General features: G+C 34.0%; 1 pseudogene; it reads left to right on the top strand.

Annotated features, from left to right (window-relative positions):
* The first annotated feature begins 338 nt into the window (after positions 1 to 338).
* Positions 339 to 997, top strand: LOC121492411 (annotated as a pseudogene).
* Positions 998 to 23,822: the final 22,825 nt, after the last annotated feature.

Here is a 23,822-nt window from a genome sequence, read left to right as displayed (position 1 = left end):
TTTTCTTTTTTTTTTTAAGATATTTTATTTATTTATTCATGATAGACACAGAGAGAGACAGGCAGAGACACAGGCAGAGGGAGAAGCAGGCTCCATGCCAGGAGCCCGATGTGGGACTCGATCCCGGGACTCCAGGATCACGCCCTGGGCCAAAGGCAGGCACTAAACCGCTGAGCCACCAAGGGATCCCCCTCAAGGTTTTTTTCTTATCAAAATCAGCTTTATTCATTTTAATGAATAAAGAGAGAACTATTCAAGCTATTGAAAATGACCACTTACAAACATAACACAAAAATGAGGCTTTGGAAAAAAACAGTTCCCGGCCACAGCAGCAAAGGATGAACGGAGCTCTGGGAAAGATGCGGTGTCTGAAGACCGATACCATTTTTAAGCAAGCCTTTTTTTCTCTTAAGGTATCACCACCTGACACATTTTATATATAGGCTCAGGACTTCAGGAGAAAATCCCATCTGTTCTGCAGGTGGCATTCTGCTCAATACCAGTCGGCACTACAAGTCAAAGCCTACCCATGGCATTGGAAGATACAAGCACCTAGTTAAAGCACAGGAGCCCAAGAAGAAGAAGGGAAAAGTAGAAGTGAGACCCATTAATTTGGGGTCAAATTATGAATATGGAGTTTTAAACATTCACCTGACTGCATATGACATGGCCCTGGCAGAGAGTCCAGTATGTTCACCACCTCTGCAACCATCTATCCATTAAAGTTGAGGAAAGTCATGCAATGCTCACCAAAACCATGGAAGTGTTGCGGCTGCAGGACCAACGTAACAAAATGCTCCTGGACTCAGTTCTTACCACTCATGAACGAGTGGCTCAGATCAGTGGTTTGAGTGCTTCATTTGCAGAGATTTTCTTGGAAATAATCCAAAGCAATCTTCCTGAAGGAGTCAGATTGTCAGTGAAGGAACACACTGAAGAAGACTTCAAGGGAAGATTCAAAGCTCGGCCAGAACTGGAAGAACTGTTGGCCAAGTGAACTAGCTCATTGCAGACCCTTTCATGTCAGGACTGGTGATGTTGAGTGCCAAGGGGAAGATCTTCCTGGGTGGCCAAAGTTAAGCAGAAGACACTGACCTTTAGATATCATAACTACCCATCCCCATTAGCCAAGAATGCTTCCTTTCTTGTATGGAGGAGTGCTTGCCGATTGTCACCACTTTCCTTTGAGCTAACCTAAGACATCCTTCATCTAATAAAAATCTGTAGCTGAAAAAAAAATGAGACTTTGATGAAAATTTCAATATATACAAAGGAGAGTCTTAAAAAAAAAACTATGCAGATTCTATTGAACTAAGTTTGTTGAATGTTATCCTATAAGTAAATTTCATAGATTTCTCTTATTTTCACTTTATACAAAATGACTCTTCTCCAAAACCAAAAACAATATTGTTTTCCTACACAGCATGTTAGACTGATATCCAGCCTTTGCTTCCTCAAAGTATATTATTTTCCACAATTGTGCTACTTTTAAACCATCAATTTTTATATGTTATTAAGTCATGCATCTTATAGAACAGCAAGATTAAGCATAATCTTAATCATAATGTCTAACAATTTAGACATTTGTTATTTTTGTATAGAATCCCAATATGCTATCTCAAAAAGGCTTTTTAAAAAATAATGTGGAAACTTACATTGAAGTGATCATCTAACCAGAGGGAAGAAATCAATGAGGAATGATGAAAACATCATGTTTCATTCTCCCCCAGATTCAATGTTCCCAACATGTTCTGACAATTGGATTTTTATTTTGAACAAATAACTCAATATCTTCATATAGAAAACAGCTTAACTGAATAAGAATGAAAGTCAACTTCAGTGCAATTTTTAAAAATCCATCTGATTCTTCTAGCAAAGAGGGAACAACTGACTCACTTTGGCAAGGTGCATTAAACTAGCCACTGTTTAATAAATTGCCATTTTTTACTAAGGAAATGGCAACATAATGTCAGGTTCTATGGAAACGTGGCATCTGCAAGAAGAACAAAATTAGGAGAGTAATTTTTCTTTGATTATCTGTAAATAGGCTGAGAGCTGGGTAAATGTGGGGCATTTGGGGGTAAGGGAAAGAGCTGAGATGCTCTGTCCCCTAAATCACCTCTTTTATTTTCCAGAACAAGGATATTTCACATAGAATACATTGTATAATTGATGAATATAGTTTACTTCTGCACTTTCCCTATTGGCTAGTAAGTGCTTATTTCCCAGATGGGTGTACTTTTCTAAAATCAAAGCCAAAGGCAAAGAGCCTCCAATAATCCCCAGATCTTTTTGTTTTTTTAATTTATTTATTTATTCATGAGAGACACACACACACACAGAGGCAGAGACACAGGCAGAGGGAGAAGCAGGCTCCATGCAGGGATCCCAGGACTCCAGGATCATGCCCTGGGCTGAAGGCAGACACTCAGCTGCTGAGCCACCCAGGCGTCCCAACCTCAGATCTTTTTTATAATGAAAATTTTATTCCTATTAGGACAAGGGCTGTAAACCAGGGATTTAGTATCACTTTTTATTTTATATGCAAATAAGTGGTCAGTGAAAATGTATGTTTGTATTATCAAACATGTGGCATCAGATGCTACATAAGAACGTGTTGGGTTGGTTGCTTAGAGTTGATAAGATTGGTCATAACTCATATCCCTAGCAGTCATTTGACCCCCGAGCAAAATGTGTTCTCTTTCCTTATGTCTTAAAATGACACAACCTATCCATTGTGCATTTTAGATGACAAAGTGATTATATCAAAATTATCAGCTCACAAAATGAGCTCATTTAATGATTTGTAATAATACTCACTGGGTATTTCCTTTTTGTGCACAGCTCATCTACTGTTTGGGGAGGGGGACCTGATAAGTCCTAGGGACTATGATAAATAGTTAATATCCTATTCCTTAATTCCAACAAGGAATTTTTAGGGAAGGAGTAATCTCTGAGTTCCCTTTCAGGTGTGAAAACTGATGATAACAAATGACATGTGATTTGATTCAGAAATCTATGTTATCTACAGTACTATGCTGCCTATTTATTTTTGCAATATCCTTATCAGTCCCCAGCACTGTTCTGCTTTCCCACAAAGGTCACAACAAACTTGAAGCTTAGTCCATCTCATTCAATTTTTTTTTTTTTTTTTTTTTTTGTCATTTTGGCAGCCCTGGCCTTGATTCCTTATACTAAGCTTTACCTATTTATTCTCTTGGTGGTGTCTATATGTTCTAAAAGCACATTATGATATTTAATTTCAACCCTTTTCTAATATTGTTCAGTCACTCTTCTCTTAGACTCACTGCTATGTCTCCATTTTCTGTCATAAACTGATCTATTCTTATAATTTGTCCTTCAAACTGATATCATGTATTATCTTAACAGTCACTGGCATTCTACATGTTATTTCCTTGAGATTTTCACTTAATTTGTACTATCATGGAAATTATTATCCCAAGATAGTCAAATAGCAGTGATGCTTAAAGATTATCTTCTATATGAACTACTACTATTCTTTATTAACTTTTTATGGTTCCAAAATTCTAGAGGTATACCATTCAATACGGTAATAGCTTCTCCCACATGGGGCTATTAAGTACTTTAAAAGAGGTTAATTAAATTGAGATGTACTACAAGTGTGAAATACAGATTTGAGTTCAAAGATCTAGTATAGACAAAAGGACAAAGTAAAAATATCTTATATTTTTATGTTGATTATATGTTGAAATGGTATTTTATATATTGAGCTGAATTAAATGTTATTATTATGATCTATATATTTTACCTTTTTAATGTGGTTACTAGAAAATATACATACATTTAATTTATGACTTACATTATATTTCCGTATAGCTTCAAATTAAATTTACCTGCAATCAAAAAGGCATGTGAGGTGTGAGTGGTAGTAGAGACAAGGAGAAATGTTAAATGAGGTTGAGGGAGAAATTGTGAAAGGAAGAATCATTTGGCACTTCTTTATTATTAGAAGTTGCTAGAAGAGTGAAATGCTAGAAGAGTTAGCAAATAACTTTTCATATGGCACTTTATAAATATGTTAAACTGTTGATGATTGTAAACTTTTATGTATGGGTGCTCGATTATAATTCTGGAGGCCAGGAAGGGGCAATTCCTTATCAAGATAGCACCTTGTGTACAGATGTCCCAATTAATACACAGTTAATTAAATTGAATTGAATCAAATTGAACTGCAAAAAAAATAAATGTATAAGTTCACTTAAGATGAGATTTGAGTAATAAGAGAAAAGTAGATAAAACAGTACTCATATTCTTCCTTATATCTTCTGCCTTTCAGTAATGGTACCACCATCCTTCCACAGGTTCAAGCCAAAACCAGAATGACTTTTCATTCCTCCATTTCCCTCATCACCCACACCTAACCTAGTATTGAGTTATAAACATCCTCTTCTCTCCATCTCTTCTAGTAACACTACTGGACAAGCAAAATCATAGTAGGACTATAGTTCTCTCCTGTATGAACCACTGCACCTCTGTTTCCATTTTGTCCTCTTAAATTTATTTTTCACAAAACATCCAAAGTGATCTTTTAAAAATGATCGTTATACTTTTTTATATATTTCCTAAATTCTTCCATGTCTTGACATTGAATCTGGATTAAAATCTAAACTCTGCTAGCTCTCAGAGCACTACAGACCCTGATGCCTATCTAATGGTCCATTGTCAGGTCTTATCACTGTCTATTTTGCTCACAGTGGTCCAATCACCCTAGCCATTATGTGTCTTCAACATTCTATCTATAGTTCTGATTGGGGCCTTTGCTTTTGGCATATTCTGCTTCAGACATCTTTCTGTGATTGATGTCTCAGTTCAAACATCTTTTTTTCTTCAGGAATGAATTCCTACAGAGAAGATTTCCTACAAGTAATATGCCCCCTCAGACACTTCATTACCACCTTTTATTTTCTTCTTAAAACTTATTTCTACCTGAAATTATCTTCATCAGTTGTTCGAATATTTTAGTATATGTTTCTCTTCCAGTAAATTGCAATCTACATTAGAGCGTGCATTTTGTCTGTCCCATTTCCTTTGCATTATCAGCAACCTTAATGGTTCCAGATATAGAACTGACACTAAAAAAAATGAGTCAAATTATGCAGAAAGGCAAAATAAAATGAACATTAAGATGTAAAAGAGGAGTTTAGAAATGAAATCAGAACATTGAATGAAATCTCCCACTATTTATCATTTTTAATGAGCCACTGTATGCTACTGGATCTATTCTCTGAGCTTTATATATTATAAGAAATTATATGTTTTCAGATGCTAAAAATGAGTACCATTGAGAGGTTGATTAATTGTGTATAATATCAGCTTATAAATTTATGATAAAGTTCTGATGCTCAAAGGGCCAGTTCTATCAGAATAATAGACAATTTAGGACATCTACCTATAAGCCTTCTGCCCCCAAGGATCTCTTGAACTAACCTCATGGGTAACTGAAATGATGTGTCATAATAATTCAGAGTAGATATTCACTCAAGTGTTATAATTTTAAAGGTATCTGAGCAAATCACCCTATCTAAATATTTGGTCCTACATTAATTGACACAGGTCTACCATTAGATATTAATCCCTTGTATTAATATTTTTGTCTTTACCAATATTTGAAAACTATAAATATTTTCTGATATAGAAACATATTAAGTTGTGATCTAATATTGACATCATAAGATATAATGAAGAGCACCAGACTAGCTAGAGAAGAGCTCCAAGTGAAAGAAAATTTGACAAGAGAAACTGAAAGTAATCTCAGGGTTTTCCTATTTCATTTGCTGGGATAGGTGGTTCTGGAAATACGGTGATAGCATAAAGGTGACTGAAAGGTGAGCATGGATCTCCTCAAAGATGAACAGTGATGAGCAGAAAGGCATGAAAGTAAAAATATCCAAAATAAATGCTTGAAATAATTCCAAGGAATCAAACTGGAAACTTTAATGGCAAAAGAGGGAGTATATAAATATCTTCTGATATGAGAAGTAAAAACATTACAGATATTTATAGAAATTCATAGTTTTCAAAATATTTATTAGCTTTTAGAAAGTTATAGTTCACAAAACATTCAAACATGGATTATAATTTTTTTTCTTTGGAGACTCACAATATTCCATCAAATAGGGAATAACTTTATATCCTTGATATGGAGTTTTAAATTTTTTAAATTGCTAAATATTTACTGATTGGTTCCAATTGCAGTTAATGACTCTAAGCCCTTAGTTCTAAATCACTCAATTTTATTAGTTTTAAAGAACTATATCTGATGTAGCTGAAGAAAGAAAGGAAGGCCATTCCTGATTCAAATGAAGGGAGTAAACATAATTCTGAATGGTGACTCTTGTCTCACATATTGGTTGTTACTATCTTAAATTACTAACTCTGAAGAGTATTACCAAAATAGGTATACTATAAAAATACAGATGGGAAATCAATACATGTAAATTTAAAAAATTAAAACTATGTAAGAGTCATCCTATAAAGGTAGTTCATTTATTAACTCCTAGTCCCACAGACACAGAGACAAATTTTATCTGAGGGCCTTCCATTTTCTTATAAAAGACTAATGAATTTTAGATTTTGGAATTTTACCATCTCACAAAGGATATAGTGACCAAACTAATCATTGTTTAAAAATTATAATATTAAATGATTTCTAAGTGCTCCTAGTTTATTATTTAAGTTACATTTCAATTATATAAATGTATTATTACTCTGCTATGTTTAGTTAGAATAAATGTCTTCTAATTTAAGATATATTAATTTTGTATGAAGAAAAATACATAGGGGTGTGGAAAGAAGAGATAGATCAACTTAAAACAGTAAATTGGGATAATTTAAGACATTTCATAACAAAAAAAAGATTCAATGGAAAAAGAGGTTACGCTTTAAACTTGGTCATTTTTATTCTGTTTCTTTAGGGAAGAGGAAAGACTGTAAAGAGTTATACAATTAATATACAACAAAGAAACAACCACAGTTAAATTAAAAGAAGATAAGACATTGGTAAGGGTAATCAATTTATAAACCATAACAGTATCATAAATAGTGAAAGGGCTGTCATGTTATTAAAAACCTCCTTGAACAGTGGATGCTGAAAGAAGTATTTATATGACAATGAATTTAACCTCTATGGGATATATTTGACAATAGCACATTTATGATAATGTCCTATACCTATCCCAGGATAGATTTTAATTACTAGGTCATTATGGATTGCTATTAAGTATACTGTGTGCCTATGTGCTGATACTATTAAGAAAGGTCTGGATGTATCATTACAAAATATTTTTAACAATTTAAATTATTTCCTAAACAGTATATGGTGAATTAAATTAAAGCTGCAGGTTTTTTTCCCCCAGCTTTAAGTTAAAAAGTTTATGATAGAGTTGCCTAATATTTTGTAATAGAAAATCATACTAGTATGTCGATTACACTTCAATTTAAAAAAATCCAATCAATATCATACTACATGACCTAGAAACTTCTAAGAAAACACCTGCAAGTTTAGCTGCAGTAAATTAGTCTCAGTAAGAAATAATAACATGATATAAGAATTATGATGTGTGGAGTGCCTGGCGGCTCAGTCAGTTAAGCATCTGCCTTCGGCTCAGGTCATGATCTTGGGGTCTTGGGTTTGAGCCCTGCATTGGGCTCCCTGCTCAGCAAGGAGTCTGCTTTCCCTCTGCCTCTGACCCTCCCTCTTGCCCATACTCTTGCTCTGTCTCTATTAAATGAATAAACAAAAAAAAATCTTTAAAAAAAATTGCAATGTGTTTCTTTACTTTTAAAACTCTAAGATGAAAAAAAAAAACAAAACTCTAAGATGACAGGCCTAGATATGTATTAGCCCTAGGGTATGTTCCCTTACACAGTAGGGAATTTGCTTTTGGAATTAAGGTGTTACTTTAATCAATGTAAAAATTCATGATAATAAAAGGAAATAAAGGGATTATTATGTTCAGAAATAACTGAATTGCAAACACTTTGCACATAACTCTTTTTTGCTAGACTTTAGCTATAAAATATAATTGTTAACACTAAAAATGTATTTTTATATATAATAGTTGTTCTATATAATTAAATTAAATTATATAAGTAAATATATACATTATTATATATAATGTAATTTTTCTATATAATACTTTCACGTGTCCCTTGATACATCCCCAATATATCCCCAATTATTATTATTATTACTATTTAATGACAAATGTATGGTTATTATTTTTAGAATATGTTAGTAGTTAATCACTTCTAAATATGTGGAGCTTTTCCTTATTGAAATTGCATCTCCAATATGATGTCATTATATGCCAGGATTTTGTAGAATAACTGCACTAGACTTTTGGTCAAATTTATCAAAGGAAACATTTAGTAAATGATTCAATATCAGAAAAAATAATTTTAAAACCCATGTTGACCTGCTAAAACTGAAGGATTATCTTTTACTGTATTTGTATTCGATTAAGTATTGATGCTGCTAAACCTGATTCCATCTGATTTTAGCTCTTCTTCTTTGAACTCATTGTGTTCCAAGATAATTCTTGATCTGTGGGATTTTATTACCCATACCTTCAAAACTATAAAGTTCATAAGAAAGCAACTTAGATTTTTTCTTTTCTTTTTTTTTTCTTTTCTTTTTCTTTTTTTTTTTTTTTATGAAGTCTGCTTTTATATGCTAACTGGTCATGTGATATAATCCTACTACACCCTTTCATCATGATGGACTCCTGAAAAATCAAGTAACTCCTCTGCAGACCTGAACTTGTCCTTCCTCCTTCCATGATGCTGGAGTGTTCTGATGACATTTTTTTTGTTTGATTTTAGGGTGATTAATATGAAGACCCTTCAGGTTAGCATTAGCCATGTGCTTCATTTCAATATATATTTGAAAATCCCCAGGCAGCCTAGGTGGCTCGGCAGTTTAGCTCTGCCTTCAGCCTAGGGTGTGATCTTGAAGACCGGGGATCGAGTCCCACATCGGGCTCCCTGCATGGAGCCTGCATCTCTTTCTGCCTGTGTCTCTGGCTCGCTATCTATCTATCTATCTATCTATCTATCTATCTATCTATCTCTATCTCTCTGTATCTCTCATGAATAAATAAAATCTTTTAAAAAAAATCCTGTGTTGGGGAATTTCTATGACTAGTGTCGCTATTAACAAAGTAGGACATTTTTTTTAATTGAATAGCAGGATAATTATGCAGTGGAAAAATAGAAAATTCTTCAATTAGAAAAATTGCTCAAAAAAAATCTTAACACTCATCAATAAAGATATGGTTAAACATTAAAGATGTGTAGTATAAAATGCTACTCAGAGGCCTAACATAAAGAAAGGATTCATTTGAACTAATGTGGCAATAACCTAAAGAACTATTGTTAAATTTGAAAAGTATACTTTGGTGCACTAAGTATAATGTCATACAATTTATACAAAAATTACACAACACAATGATTTATAAATGTGTATATGTATATGCATATGTCCACAAATATATAGGAAAAGAATGGGAGCATACAGACCAACAAAAGAAACTGGAAATTTCAAAGCTGGAGGAAGACCAAATATATATTTCTTATTATAAGTCATATACTTTTGGGGTTTGCTTGGAAAGTTTCTTTACATGGTCCTGCATTATGTTTATAAAAGGAAAATAACAAAGTTACTATGAATTTAAATATACTCACATATACATATATGTATTTGTTCTTTATTATTTACAACGCACTATTCACATTTTGAGTCACAAATATTTAATCACTACATTTGATAGGTTAAATTACTCTTTCTGTTGATTGATGCTAAGTTTTCTTTGTTCAGAAAACAAAATTATTATCTCTTTCAGGGCTTGAATAGATCATTTGCATTTCCATTATCAGCCAATGTTCTTTAAAATGTACTTTTAATTACTCTTAAATATATTTAAGAGTCCTGGTTTCAGCTCTGATATGTTAAGAACTTGGAAACATTCATTCCTGTCAATATAAGTAATGACTTTTCTTGGACACATCCAAAAATTGAGAACACAGGGCAAACTGTTACTTTGAAATCTGGAGACACAGACACATACACAGAGTAACAGCCAAAATCAGTTTACCTGGAGCAAAAGTTGCTGGAGCCATAATCTGGTAAGAACACTTACGTGATAATGACAAATAGCTGGATGTTCACTGTGGCCATCTTGACAGTGAGAAATTCCTGGAAGAATGCAGATTTAGGAGTCCCCAGCACATTCCGTGAGTTCACTCACAGAAAACCCAACAGATTGTCACAATGAAGACCCCAAAATAACCCTACTGTTTCTGACAGGGGGAGAGGAAAGGTACCATTTTCAAGTTTATGATCTACTGTAGATAAGAACTCCACTTTAAATATACAGAGACAAAAAAAAAATAAAAAAAATAAATATACAGAGACAGATTAAAAGCAAAGGGATAGAGAAAAGATATAGCATGCTAACATTAAAGAGAAGGCACTAAACAGTAAAAAAAAAAAAAAATTATTGCAGGACTAAATTAGACAAAGTCAAATAGGTTGAAATAACTATATCCCAAGACTTTCTCTAATCAGAATTTTCTTTTTAGAAAAAAGTTATTTATTTATTCATGAGAGACACAGAGAGGCAGACATAGGCAGAGGGAGAAGCAGGCTCCCTCCAGGGACCTTGATGTGGGACTCAATCCCAGGACCCCAGGATCACAACCTGAGTCGAAGGTAGAGGTTCAACCACTGAGCCACCTAGGTGTCCCTCTAATCAGAACTTTCTTATAAAACCTTAATAAATTGTTTTATTTGAGTCTGCAGACTACAAAATGATATATTTAAATTATTATGTGATCATATCCTATATTTGCTTTTCTAATAACTTCTTGACTTTAATGGATTATTGATTCCTTATAAATTTTTAGAAAAGGCAAATATTTGAAGATCATGGTATAAATAAATATTCAAATTATCAAGTCTCAAGTGACTTAATACTTTTTTATTCACTAGATATTTAAATTGTATCCAAATAAGCAATGTGATAACAACATAATTATGTCATAGCTTAATAATAATAACATAAAGCATAACTTGTAAAATAGTCTATTTTACCCATGTACATAATAATCAGTGAAATAGTCTACTTAGTCCTGTCCTCAGGCACATGGGATTTTAATTATGACCCTAAAGTCACAAAAAAATAATTTTCTGTTTCATAACTTGTAATTCATTTGTAAAATGCAAATATAGTCTATTGGGCTTTGCCACTCCTGCTAAGTTTATTCAAAAGAGTAACCAAATTATAATTAAATGAACAGGGATCTGCTTGGCCTGTGTAAATATTGTAATTGGTTCATAAATATGTAATGCTATTAATTAATGTGTAGTCCCTAGCAATTTTGAAATTAGAAGTTTTGCTGTCTCCAATGACCATCTTATACATAAAATATTTTAACTCCCAAGAATGTATTTTGAAAAAAAAAAATCAAAGTTTATTTAAGTAGAACTTTCCTTAAATGTAAGGACAAGGAAAATACTAGAAATTGTGTGTTATAATGTATATAAAAGTTCCCAATGACTGACAAATCACTTTTGTTGTTGTTGTTGTTAAGACTTTATTCATTTATTCATGAGAAACACAGAGAGAAAGAGAGAGGCAGAGACACAGGCAGAGGAAGAAGCAGGCTCCATGCAGGGAACCTGATGTGAGACTCGATTCCAGGACTCCGAGATCACGCCCTGGGATCACGCCCTGGGCCCAAGGCAGATGCTCAACCACTGAGCCACCCAGGGATCCCGACAAATCACTCTTAATAGGATTGTCTTCTTTACCACTATGTTTTGTGAGAGGGTGCTGCCACAACTTCTGTTCCTATATAATGGCTACAATGCTTTCCCATTACAGATATCCATGGGAAATAGAAAGTTGTCTTCAACTATAAACTTCTGTCTTTATATCAATTTAAAAAATTTCTCTTCACAAAGAGAGTTGATTGGTCTGCATTAAGAAACACATAACAGGGCAGCCCGGGTGGCTCAGCGGTTTAACACCACCTTCAGCCGAGGGCCTGATCCTGAGACAGCGATCAAGTCCCACATGGGGCTCCATGCATGGAGCCTGCTTCTCCCTCTGCCTGTGTCTCTGCCTCTCTCTCTCTGTGTGTCTCTCATGAATAAATAAATAAAGTCTTTAGAAAAAAAGAAAAGAAACACATAACACATATTTTCAGTCTTAGAGGTAAAAAGCTACATTAAATAAGACCTCACATGCCTATAAACCTACAACTCACATTCATCCCCTCTCCTTTCTTCATTTTTATTTTTATCAAGTTCACTGCTAATATGTTACATTGTCTTCATTTATCTTTTCCTTTCTACATTTTCTAAAATTTCTTTAATGAGCAAATTAACTCTTAAGAAGATTTCAGAATAGAATGTTTTATTTACCAATATCTATTGTCTATTCTCTGTGTAGATTTTTTTAAAAGAATTTATTTCTTTTATTTATTAATGAGAGACACAGAGAGAGAGGCAGAGATATAAGTAGACTCCATGCAGGGATCCCAATGTGGGACTTGATCCCAGGACTCCAGAATCACACCCTGGGCCTAAGGCAGATGCTCAGCCGCTGAGCCACTGAGGTCTCACTGTCTGTGTAGATTTTAAATGAGCAAAGTGCCAGATGGGTACATATTTCCTTCCTTAGTGGAACTGCTGAAGATTTCCTCATAAAAGTTAACCCTATTAAACATTTTTAAAGCTATTTTATTTTCAGAAAGCCTGTTCATTCATGTGTCTTTTATCTGTTTTTATCCAAAATTCCAATTAAACAGATGAGATATCAGGCACTTTGCTGGGGACTAAAGTTTAATTTTCCTTTAGGAATATATCTTGTCAATTCAGAATAAGCAAATCTATCCAGGAATTTTCTGGCATTCAATAGTGTACCTATAAATTATTTATTCGTTTGTGTATTTCATTTATGTCAAATCTTGTTAGAACAGTTAATTTTTCATGAAAGTTATTCTCAGAGGAAGTTCTTAACAATTGGACATTAGCATTTTTGAGTGAGTCAGCATTTTTCATGTAACAAGATTCCTGTCTTGTTACATTTTCATAATTTAATCATTACACAGCATACTATAGATCTAAGAATGCCATTTTTTGGGTTATATATTAAAATTACGTGCTTAATAGTCACTTAGAATAAAGAACAGAATATTAGCAAGCATATATATTCTATTAGGGAATAGCAGGAGGGAACCATGTCCTTAGATAAGCCACTGTTTTGTAATCAAAATGTTAAAACAGTCATGGAAGTAAGAATTCTATCATCTAAACATATAAGTAAATACCATACATTGTTAAAAAAATACTTTAGGTTGACTATAATGATGTTTTATGGGAAATTATCCTGGATAAGTATAAAATTTATCATGTAGGGATGCCTGGATGGCTTAATCAGTTAAGTGTCTGCTTTCAGCTCAGGTCATAATCCCGGGGTCCTGTAATCGAGTCCCGTGTCAGGTTCCCTGCTCGGTCGGTCGGTTGCTTCTCCCTTCTCTCTGCCCCTCCTACTGCTCATGCTCTCTTTCTTGCCCACTCTCTCTCTCTCAAATAAATAAAGTCTTTAGAAAAGATAATTTTTAAAAAAGGATTTACCATGTAAGATTATTTTGCTATTAAATTTAGATCTATGGTCCCTAGAAATATAAATGTTTCTCTTATTTCAAGAAACTTCTACATTTAGCACCAATACAGTTAGCGTTCTGTATCTAAAGGTTTCATCTGGATTCCTTAACATAATAATAATCATGATCATAAGGCTGGTTGCTGAATTAATACTCAGGATTTTTAGCATACAGCACTCTGAGTCAGTCTTTCACCTCTTCCATTACTAATTCCAAACATTAGCCCCTTCTTAATACTATTTGAAATAATTAGATGGGAAATTAGTTTTGACAAAGGCAGCCTTAACATTCCCCTCAGCTTGACCAAACCTTAGACAGGCTGCTTCTTGCTGCTAGGTCTTACTTTCTTCTTACCCAGGTCTTAGAGAATCCAGAGGGACTAACCACAGAGTCCCCTCCCGTCTGCTTTCTTAGAACATTTAGTTTAGAAAATTTGTAAATTCTTTCTCTGCCATTTTAATATTTAAATATTTTATTTTCATTTTATTTTATTATTTTTTAAAAGATTTTATGTATTTATTCATTCATAAGAGACACAGAGAGAGACAAGCAGATACATAGGCAGAGGAAGAAGCAGGCTCCATGCAGGAAGCCTGATGTGGGACTCAATCCCAGGTCTCCAGGATCACACCCTGGGCCAAAGGCAGGCGCTAAACCACTGAGCCACCCAGGGATCCCCCCTAATATGTAAATCTTTTTAAAAGCTTCTTGTTAGTGTTACAATCTATGATTGACTTTCTCAAGGACTCAGGAGTAATCTCTGAAATGTAATCATCAAGGAAAATCAGATCCATAACTCCTGGTTTCTGTGGGAAGATAAAACCCTAACTTAGGTGGACACCTAGCTCTGAGCTGTAAAACTACCTTCTGTCACAAGGAAATAAGTAAATTTACTTTTCCTTTGAATAAAACCAATGAACAAACACAAGGCCTAGTATCCCATACCCCAACTCTTAAAACCTCTCTCACCACTTTTTCAGTGGAGTTGAGTTCAGATTGTGTTCTTATGGTCTCTCCTCCATTTCAATAGCTTTTTTGCTTTAACAGTCTCTCTTCTTGAAACCACACATGACAAGAATTGCTGTTTTGGTAAGTCATTCTTGCTGTCCCTATTTCAGAGCACAATGATTACAGAAGCATAAAATTACTATCAGAGATTTCAGGGAAACACTAGAGGACTTTTTATGCTATGCAGTTGGCTTACCTGAGAGTGATTTCCTCTCTCCATTTTTAGGACTGAAGACACCTAGAATGATCTAGCATAAAGACCTCATTCTCAGTGACCACATGGACAATTAAACAAACAAACAAACAACTACCTTCTCACAGGGCCCTCTGAGGAATATCAGACAGGAAAAAAAAAAGTAAAATTCATAAAATAGAGCTGCTGTAGGGAGGTGATGATGATATGATTTCTCAGGAAAACAACTTAATGAATACATTAATCTTACCTTTAAGGATCTGACATTAAATACTATATTGTAGTTAATGATCTGAAGTAGTATATTAGAATATCAAATGGAAGATTTTTGCTGAAATAAGAGAAAAAATAGAGAAGGAATATATGAAGGAAAATCCTAGGAGCTTATTTGAAAAACACAAGAGACCCAATATGTAAATAAGAATTTAAAAATGAAAATGTAGTACATGAGAAAAGTAATTAGTTAATAGAAGAAATATTTTTATCTGAAGAAAGATTCATGTCTAAGTTTGGAAGTTTCATAGAGTTCCTGGAAAAAAACAATGCCAAAAAACATCATGCTGCCAATATGGAAAGAATAAGTTAATAAGAACTAAGAAGATATTAGAATATTACTATCAGATGCTTTGAAACACTTGAGGCTACAAGACATTAGATATTATCTACACTCATTAGGTGTAAAAATTTGATGAGTGGAACACAGAAATCCTACACCCAACCAAGACATCTTTTTATTGTTAGTGTGGAAGATATTACTGAATATGCAAGAATTTAGAGTGTATATCACAGATTTTGTAAGTGCAATGCTCATCATACAATGACTCCAAGCAAAAATATAGAAGATTGAAATATAAAACCATCAAAGAAATATGTAGAAGGAGAATGTAGTGGTGATTCATAAACATTTTATATGACTGAAAGAAATGTGAAACGGCACTTTGTTGTAGAAAGTAATACTGCTGATATACACACACATACACACACACACACAAATACTATCTACAATAGTACACATGTGTACCCCTGCACACATGAATTTGTCAACGTAGATCAAATTAACTATTTTCTTATAAGATGCAAAAAATCACAACCCACTCAATATGAAAAGATGATTTAAATACCAATATAGCTATTAAATAAATTAATTTTCAAGATACCTAATTTTTTAGAGTAGTTTTAGCTTACAACAAAATTGAGAAGAAATTACAGAGGTTTCCCATATACCTCTTGCACACATACACACTCTCCTTCATTATCAACATCCCCCACCAGAGTGGTACATTATTTACTGAGGAAGAACTTACAATGACATCATAATCACCCAAAGTTCATGCTTTACCTAATGGTTGGTTCACTCTTCTGTGTTGTACATCCTATATGTTTGGTCAAATGAATAATGACATATTTCCATCATTGTAATATCATAGAAAGTGTTTTGGATGAACTAAAAATCCTCTGTGTCCTGCCTACTTATCTCTCTCCCCAACACCCCTGCAAGAACTGATCTTTTGTTTGTTGTTTGTTTGTTTGTTTATTCATTCATTCATGAAAGACAGAGAGAGAGAGAGAAAGAGGCAGACAGAGAAACAGGCAGAGGGAGAAGCAGGCTCCATGCTGGGAGCCTGATGTGGGACTCAATCTCAGGTCTCCAGGATCACGCCCTGGGCTGAAGGCAGGCGCTAAACAGCTGAACCACCCAGGGATCCCCAACAACTGATCTTTTATTGATATAGTTTTCCTTTGGAGAATATCAAACAGTTGGAATCATATAATATGTAATCTTTTCAGATTGTCATCTAACATTTAATAATATGCACTTAAGGCTCTTCCATGTCTTTTCATGCCTCATTTCTTTTTAACACTGAATAATCCATTTTCTGGATATACTACATTTTATTTATCCATTTACTTACTGAAGCACACTTGGTTGCTTCCAATTTGGGCAGTTATGAATAAAGCTTATATAACTATCTGTGTGCAGGTCTTTGTGTGAACATACACTTTCAACTCCTTTGGACAAGTAGTGTGAGTGGTGGTCTATATGTTAAGTATATTTAGTTTTCAAAGAAAGTGCTAACCTGTCTTCCAAAGTGACTGTATGGTTTTCTATTTCCACCAGCAATCTGAATGAGTTTCTGTTGCTCCAGATTCTTTCTAGCATTTGGTGTTAGTGTTTTGGATTTGGTTCTAATAGTTATGTAGTGGTATTCTATTATTAGTTTAATGTTAATTTTCCTGATGACAAGTGATGTGGAGCATATTTGCAATGCTTATTTGCCACCTGTATATCTTCTTGGTGAACTGTCTGTGAAGGTCTTTGGAACATTTTTAAATACAATTTGTTTGTTTTCTTATTCTTGAGATTTAGGAGTTCTTCGTATATTTTGGATAACAGTTCTTTATCAAATGTGTCTTTTTCAAATATTTTATCACAGTCCATGGCTTGTCTTCTCATCCTTTTTTTATATTGCATTTTGCAGAGCAAAAAAAAATTTTTTTTTAATTTTTTATTTATTTATGATAGTCACACACACAGAGAGAGAGAGAGGCAGAGACATAGGCAGAGGGAGAAGCAGGCTCCATGCACCGGGAGCCTGACGTGGGATTCGATCCCGGGTCTCCAGGATCGCGCCCTGGGCCAAAGGCAGGCGCCAAACCGCTGCGCCACCCAGGGATCCCAAAAATTTTTAATTTTAATGACATTGTCCAGCTTTTCAATTAATTATTTCATGGATCATTTCTATGGTGTTATATCTAAAAAGGCATCACCATATCCAAGGTCATCTAAATTCTTACTATTTCCAGGAGGGTTTTTTTCTCTCTTCTTTCAGATTTTTTATGTATATGATTATGTCATCTGCAAAAAGACAATTTTATGTCTTGTTTCCCATTCCGTATACATTTTATGTCCTTTTCTTGCCTTATTGCATTAGCAAGAACTTCCAGTACAGTGTTGAAAAGGAGTGGTGAGATAACATTTTTGCCTGTACCTGATCTTAGCAGGAAAGCTTTGAATTTTTTACCACTAAGTATGATGTTAGCTGTTGGCTTTGTAGATAATTTTTAGCAAGGTGAGGAAAATATCCTCTATCCCATTTTACTGAGGTTTTTTTTTTTTAAGATTGTATTTCTTTATTTGAGAGAGAGAGCAAAAGCTGGTGGAGGAATACAGGAAGAGGGAAAAGCAGGCTCCCTGTTGAGCAGGGAGCCTGATGTGGGGTCATCAATCCCAGGACCCTGGGATCATGACCTGAGCTGAAGACAGATGCTTAATGACTGAGCCACCCAGGTGCTGTGACCTTTTACTGAGAGTTTTTATCATGAATGACTGTTGGATTTTTGTCAGAGGCTTTTTCTGCATCTACTGATATAATCATGTGATTTATTTTTAGTCTGTTAATGAGATTGGTTTCATTAACTGATTTTGAATGTTGAACCAGCCTGCATACTAGAGAGAAATCCCACTTGGCCATGGTATAGAATTCAGTTCATGATTTTTGACAACACTGACTCCATCTTTGGCCCTCCATCTTGTTCATGCCTACACAATGATCTCCTTCTGGGCAATGTGTTCCAGAATTCACAGAAGTTACTGTATGCTCCAACTGGAGTGAGGGAAGGGAAGGCTTTTTCTGATCTTCCCTAAAGTGGCAGACACAATTTAGATAAGAGTAGAGGTGACTGGTATACAGATGGTGTCACTTTAGATAACTACCCTGTGACCTCAACCCCATGCTCCCCACTGGGGATTAACGTTTGGACTTGGCAGAAAGTAGGGGTAGAGTATAGCTGCATAGAGATAGGATTGTCCAATCCCTCCATCAGTAAGTTAACCTGAAATAAAATTCTGTGTAAATGGACTGGAGTGGCTTGCTTCATATTTGATCTCAATGTGACTTCTCAGTCTGGATACTTTACTGACCCACCGCTACCTTCTTTTTTTTTTTCTTTTTTTTCAGATTTTATTTATTTATTCATGAGAGACACAGAGAGAGAGGCAGAGACACAGGCAGAGGGATAAGCAGGCCCCCCACGGAAGCCTGATTTGGGACTCAATCCCAGGACTCCAGGACCATGCCCTGGGCCGAAGGCAGACGCCCAACCACTGAACCACCCAGGTGTTCACCCCGCCTCCACCTTCTAACAGATTTGCTAATATTTTATTGAGGATTTTTCATTTATTTTCATGAGAGATATATAGGTCTGCAGTTTTCTTATAGTGACTTTGTCTGGTTTGATATAGGGTAATGCTGGCCTCATAGAATGAGTTAGAAAGTATATATTCTCTCTGCTTTTACCCTTTGAAAGAGATTATAGTGAATTAGTACAAGGGGAAGTAATGTGATGAGTCTGCAGGAGTAGAGAGCAGTCCTTTGCTGAAAATAAGACCTACAGCTGCAAGGAATTGGATTCTCCTGATAAACTGAATGAGTTTGGTATCAAATTCCTCCCCGATGAGATGGTAGCCTGGGCAGAAACCATGAATTTGGCCTTGTGAGATCCTGAGCACCGAACTAACCTCAGCTAACCCAAACCTCTGATTTACAGAATAATAATGAATAAATAATGGAATGATAATTAGGTATGATTTTTAATTGATAAATTTGTGGCAATATGACTGAATTATCAATCCCAGTGTTATTCCTTTTTTTCTGCAGAAGAAAATAGATGGAGACAGTCTGTTTGAAACAGATCAGTTTCCCTTGCTTCTCAGTAGCATTTGTTGATTACATATTCCATCAATCATCTGCTGCTCTATGGAATGTTTTATTGTCCAATAAGTAAAACATCTTTGTTTCTAAAATGCAATTTCTGGAAAATGCTATCAAGATTTGGCTTTCCCACAGCTGACAAGAATTGAGGAGATAGTACATAACTATAGTTTCTCTTCCCAAGTGGATTTCAATACAATTTAATTTAATCATCCCCTGTAGGTTTGCTTATATATCTTCTTGATCAGTACAGTTGACACTTCTATTCTGGAAAATCTTTTATGGTTTACTATATCTCCAGGCTTGACTCCAATTGGTAGGAAATCTATTTTGCCAAGGCAATAGATTATAAATAAAACAAATAGTGCTGTATGAACTTTAAAATGGTCTGAGTCCAGTGTCAGGTCAAAGCAAAAAGACTACATTCCCAAAGCCACAAGATATAATTTTAGAAGTTCTCAATGATTATTTGATAAGATAGTTAAAAGCTATTTTATTGTAAACTTCTAAACAAAATTCTAGCTGCCGCCATAAATAAGAGAATGCAAACAAATAAGAAAAAAAGAGGTAATTGATTTTTTTGAAAAGCATGAACACATTTTCCATCCATAGGGAGCACACAAACAACTCCCAGTGATACCAATTCAAGAATAGAACAAGCAGCAGGTTGTGAGAATGTCATTCATCAACCCTCCAACTCACTCACCTAAGAAACAAACAAACCCTTAAATATCAAGGAGTTTCAAAATTATATTTACATTGTATTTTACCCTCTGAAGTATGAAGAAAATATTTTTTCTGACCTGAGCAATGTACTGATAAATCAAAGTATGCTTAAAGACAATTTTTTGTTGGTATTATTTTTGGTTGATACATTTTTCATTAAGTGTTAGGTGTGCAAATGGTTACTGAATACTCAGCATCTTAAAAGGGAAACAGAACAGATGCATAATACTTTATTCTCTAAATTCTTTGTCAAGAAAGATGTCAGTTACTTTTCTAACATTAAAAAATGAGAACATACTCAACCCAGTATATAGTAAATTTTAAAATGATTAAAACAGTGAATTTTGCCATTCGCTTTTTAATACTGAATGTTAAATATATTTTCCACAATAAAAACTAGTTAATTCAAATGTCTTGAGAGAAAATATATTTTCCTATGTCCAGTAAGAAACAGCTCATTAGGGATCCCTGGGTGGCGCAGCGGTTTGGTGCCTGCCTTTGGCTCAGGGCGTGATCCTGGAGACCTGGGATCGAATCCCACATCGGGCTCCTGGTGCATGGGGCCTGCTTCTCCCTCTGCCTATGTCTCTGCCTCTCTCTCTCTCTCTGTGTGACTATCATAAATAAATAAAAATTAAAAAAAAAAGAAAGAAACAGCTCATAATACTTATAGGTCTCTCTTAAGATTAGAGCTGCACTCTCCAAGACATTTCTACCAGTAGCCATATGTGAATGTTGAGCACTTAAATGTGGCTAGTGCAACTAAGTAACTGATTTTTACATTTTATTTTAATAAATTTAAGTTTAAATTTAAAAGCTGAAGCAGTATACAATAATTTTTCTATTAAACTCAATATTATTTTAAAAAAGCCCTCAATATTATTGTTCTGGTAGGACTATATTTCACTTTAACAGTTGCATTGCACAAGTTATTACTGCAGTATTATAGAATGTCTGTCAAATATATACCTTGATTCCAGTAATATATAGCCACAGACCACTTATCTATTTTGTGTCAATGGATCGATTTAGTATAAATGACAGTTCCTATACTCTGATAAAACTGTCATGTCACAATTTAAATATCTTATTCAGACAACACGAATTACAATTTTACCCATGAAATCATATTTAGAGACAATCATCATTATTTTAATTATAATATATTTAAATCATTTTTCTGTTTTAAAACGTAAGGTATAAAACACATTTGTAAATTCATAATGAAAGCATACTACTGATGCTGAAATGAGCAGAAATGCAGAAGCTAGTGGGAAGACCAGAACTTTGAAGGAAAATAAATATTGGAAAATGGTGTGTCACATATTTCATTAAATGTCAATTTGCTATTGACAAAAATTTTTTGTTGTGTAAACTCTTTTGGAGATAATAATGTAGATAACATCAAGATTTTCTTCAGCTAACAATGAATCTGATAAGAAATTTCCTCTCAGAAGTCAAAAAATAATTGACAAATTAGTGAACTAGGGTCAGAATTAACAAAAATTTTAAATTATTTTTTAACAGAATCTGAACTCGTAATTTGACCAGCTATAAAGTGACTTGGTTTCCCTCCCAGAAATGGAAAACCATTTTTAGATGGTGATATGGTAAAATAAATTCTTATTTCAATTATGGGATCTCTGTTAAAAAATTACAACTAAGTGACTAATAAATTAGATCTTTTTAAAAATGTGAATGATTTTCAATTAAGCATGACATATTTACTTATAGAACAAATCATCCAAAAAATATTGAATATATTCTGAGTCAAAATTTGAAAATTGCAACTTATATGGGTCATGCATTATAAGACACTGCCCAGTTAATATTTTGTGTGTCTTTCATTTCATATGACTTCAATTCATTATCTAAATAGTCAATCTATGTTATGGATTTTTTGAAAACATTTACATCTGCTCGACAAAGGTATCAGTTTGATATGAAGACATTAGTTTCTATCAGAATTATGATAGTTACGTCAAAAATGTCAAAAACCAGGACTGTTTGCACTTTTAAAACAAGAGAGTGGTAATTTCCTTACTGATATATTCCACTCTATGATGCATAATGAAAACAGCCATGATACTATGACAAGCATCTTACATGTGGTTTTAAACAGCATACAATATTTATGCACAAAAGCTGTGAGTTATTTAAAACAATTTATTAATTTTAATGATAAGGTTGATGTGATCCTCCAAGGATTCTATTCAATCTGTGCCTCACAAAAGCTTCTTGTTCACTGCTGTCCTTTTTTACTAAAGACAAATCTCTGTAATACTGTTTTACAGCCATCCCTTCTAGAGGCTGAGAGGCCTCTAATATATGGTTAAATGTTAACAAACAGAATTTTGTGCCATGAAAATGGCAGGATTTCTCTGAATCATAGTGGCAGCTCAATTATGGAAACTCTCCAGTAGTTTGAGGTATAATTTGATCATTTCCTTTCATTAGACTTTTCACTAGTCAGCTTTTTCTTTCCACCAACTCTACCCCCAGGCTGTGGTCCTTGGAAATTTGCTACAATATATATATATTTGTATATATATATATATATAATTTTTTTTTCTAGTCGGAGCACTGGAATTAGTAACAGAGTATTAAAAATACATTAAGCAGGGCAATAAATTTCATTTGCTTTGCACATTTTCATCTTGCAAAATCCACAACAGCTTTATTTTGAAACAGGCTTCTTACTGAACAGATGCAATAGCTACTAGGCAAGTAGGACTAAGAATTCACAGTTGAAGATACTGTTGTAATAATGTTTACTGAGTTTTGTTGACATGCGGAATAATTGGTTGTAGACCATGGAATACATATTTCCCTCACTTTTGGGAAGAAATTGAGGAATGATTTTATAATACAGTATTTTTTAATTAGCATTGCTAGTAATCATTAAAATGACTATGATTTCCAAAGTAGGCAAAGAGAAAGTTAAATCAATTTCGTGAATCCTTTTCATATAGTGATACCAAGACCATGTACACACATTGATTTGCTTTCCAGAATTAGCTAAAAGCCTAAAAATGGTTCTATATGAATGTCTGAATAAATAATTATTCTAAATATCTAAAGCCACTTTTCTTAGAAGCAGTAGATAACTTCTTCATTAAAGAATTCAAAAGAACAAGTTGTGGAATTATATCTAGTTGAGAGATGTTTTTTCTCCTGTGAGCAAAATAATTTTCAGAGTATAGTTAGTGGTTCATTAGCACTATAGCAACATGAAAATGTCCACAATTATTACAGGGCTTTCCCATTTTACTCCCTCTTAAAAGAAAAAGGCTGCTAAAAGTTAACTACAGTTTCTATTTCTAGGATGGCTTTGTAAGATTTTAACAGAATAAGTCTCTCATAAATAATGACCATAAACCCAGAACACACAAACAAATACTACAGAAAGGATTTGGAAACAGAACAAAGTAGACAAATTTTGGAGGGCAGTTCAGTGTTGTGAGAAAGAT

This window comes from Vulpes lagopus, chromosome 6 (assembly GCF_018345385.1).
Source record: "Vulpes lagopus strain Blue_001 chromosome 6, ASM1834538v1, whole genome shotgun sequence".
Taxonomy (NCBI): Eukaryota; Metazoa; Chordata; class Mammalia; order Carnivora; family Canidae; genus Vulpes; species Vulpes lagopus.
The sequence above is the reverse complement of the archived record's forward strand: the minus strand, read 5'-3'. Positions and strand labels throughout refer to the sequence as shown.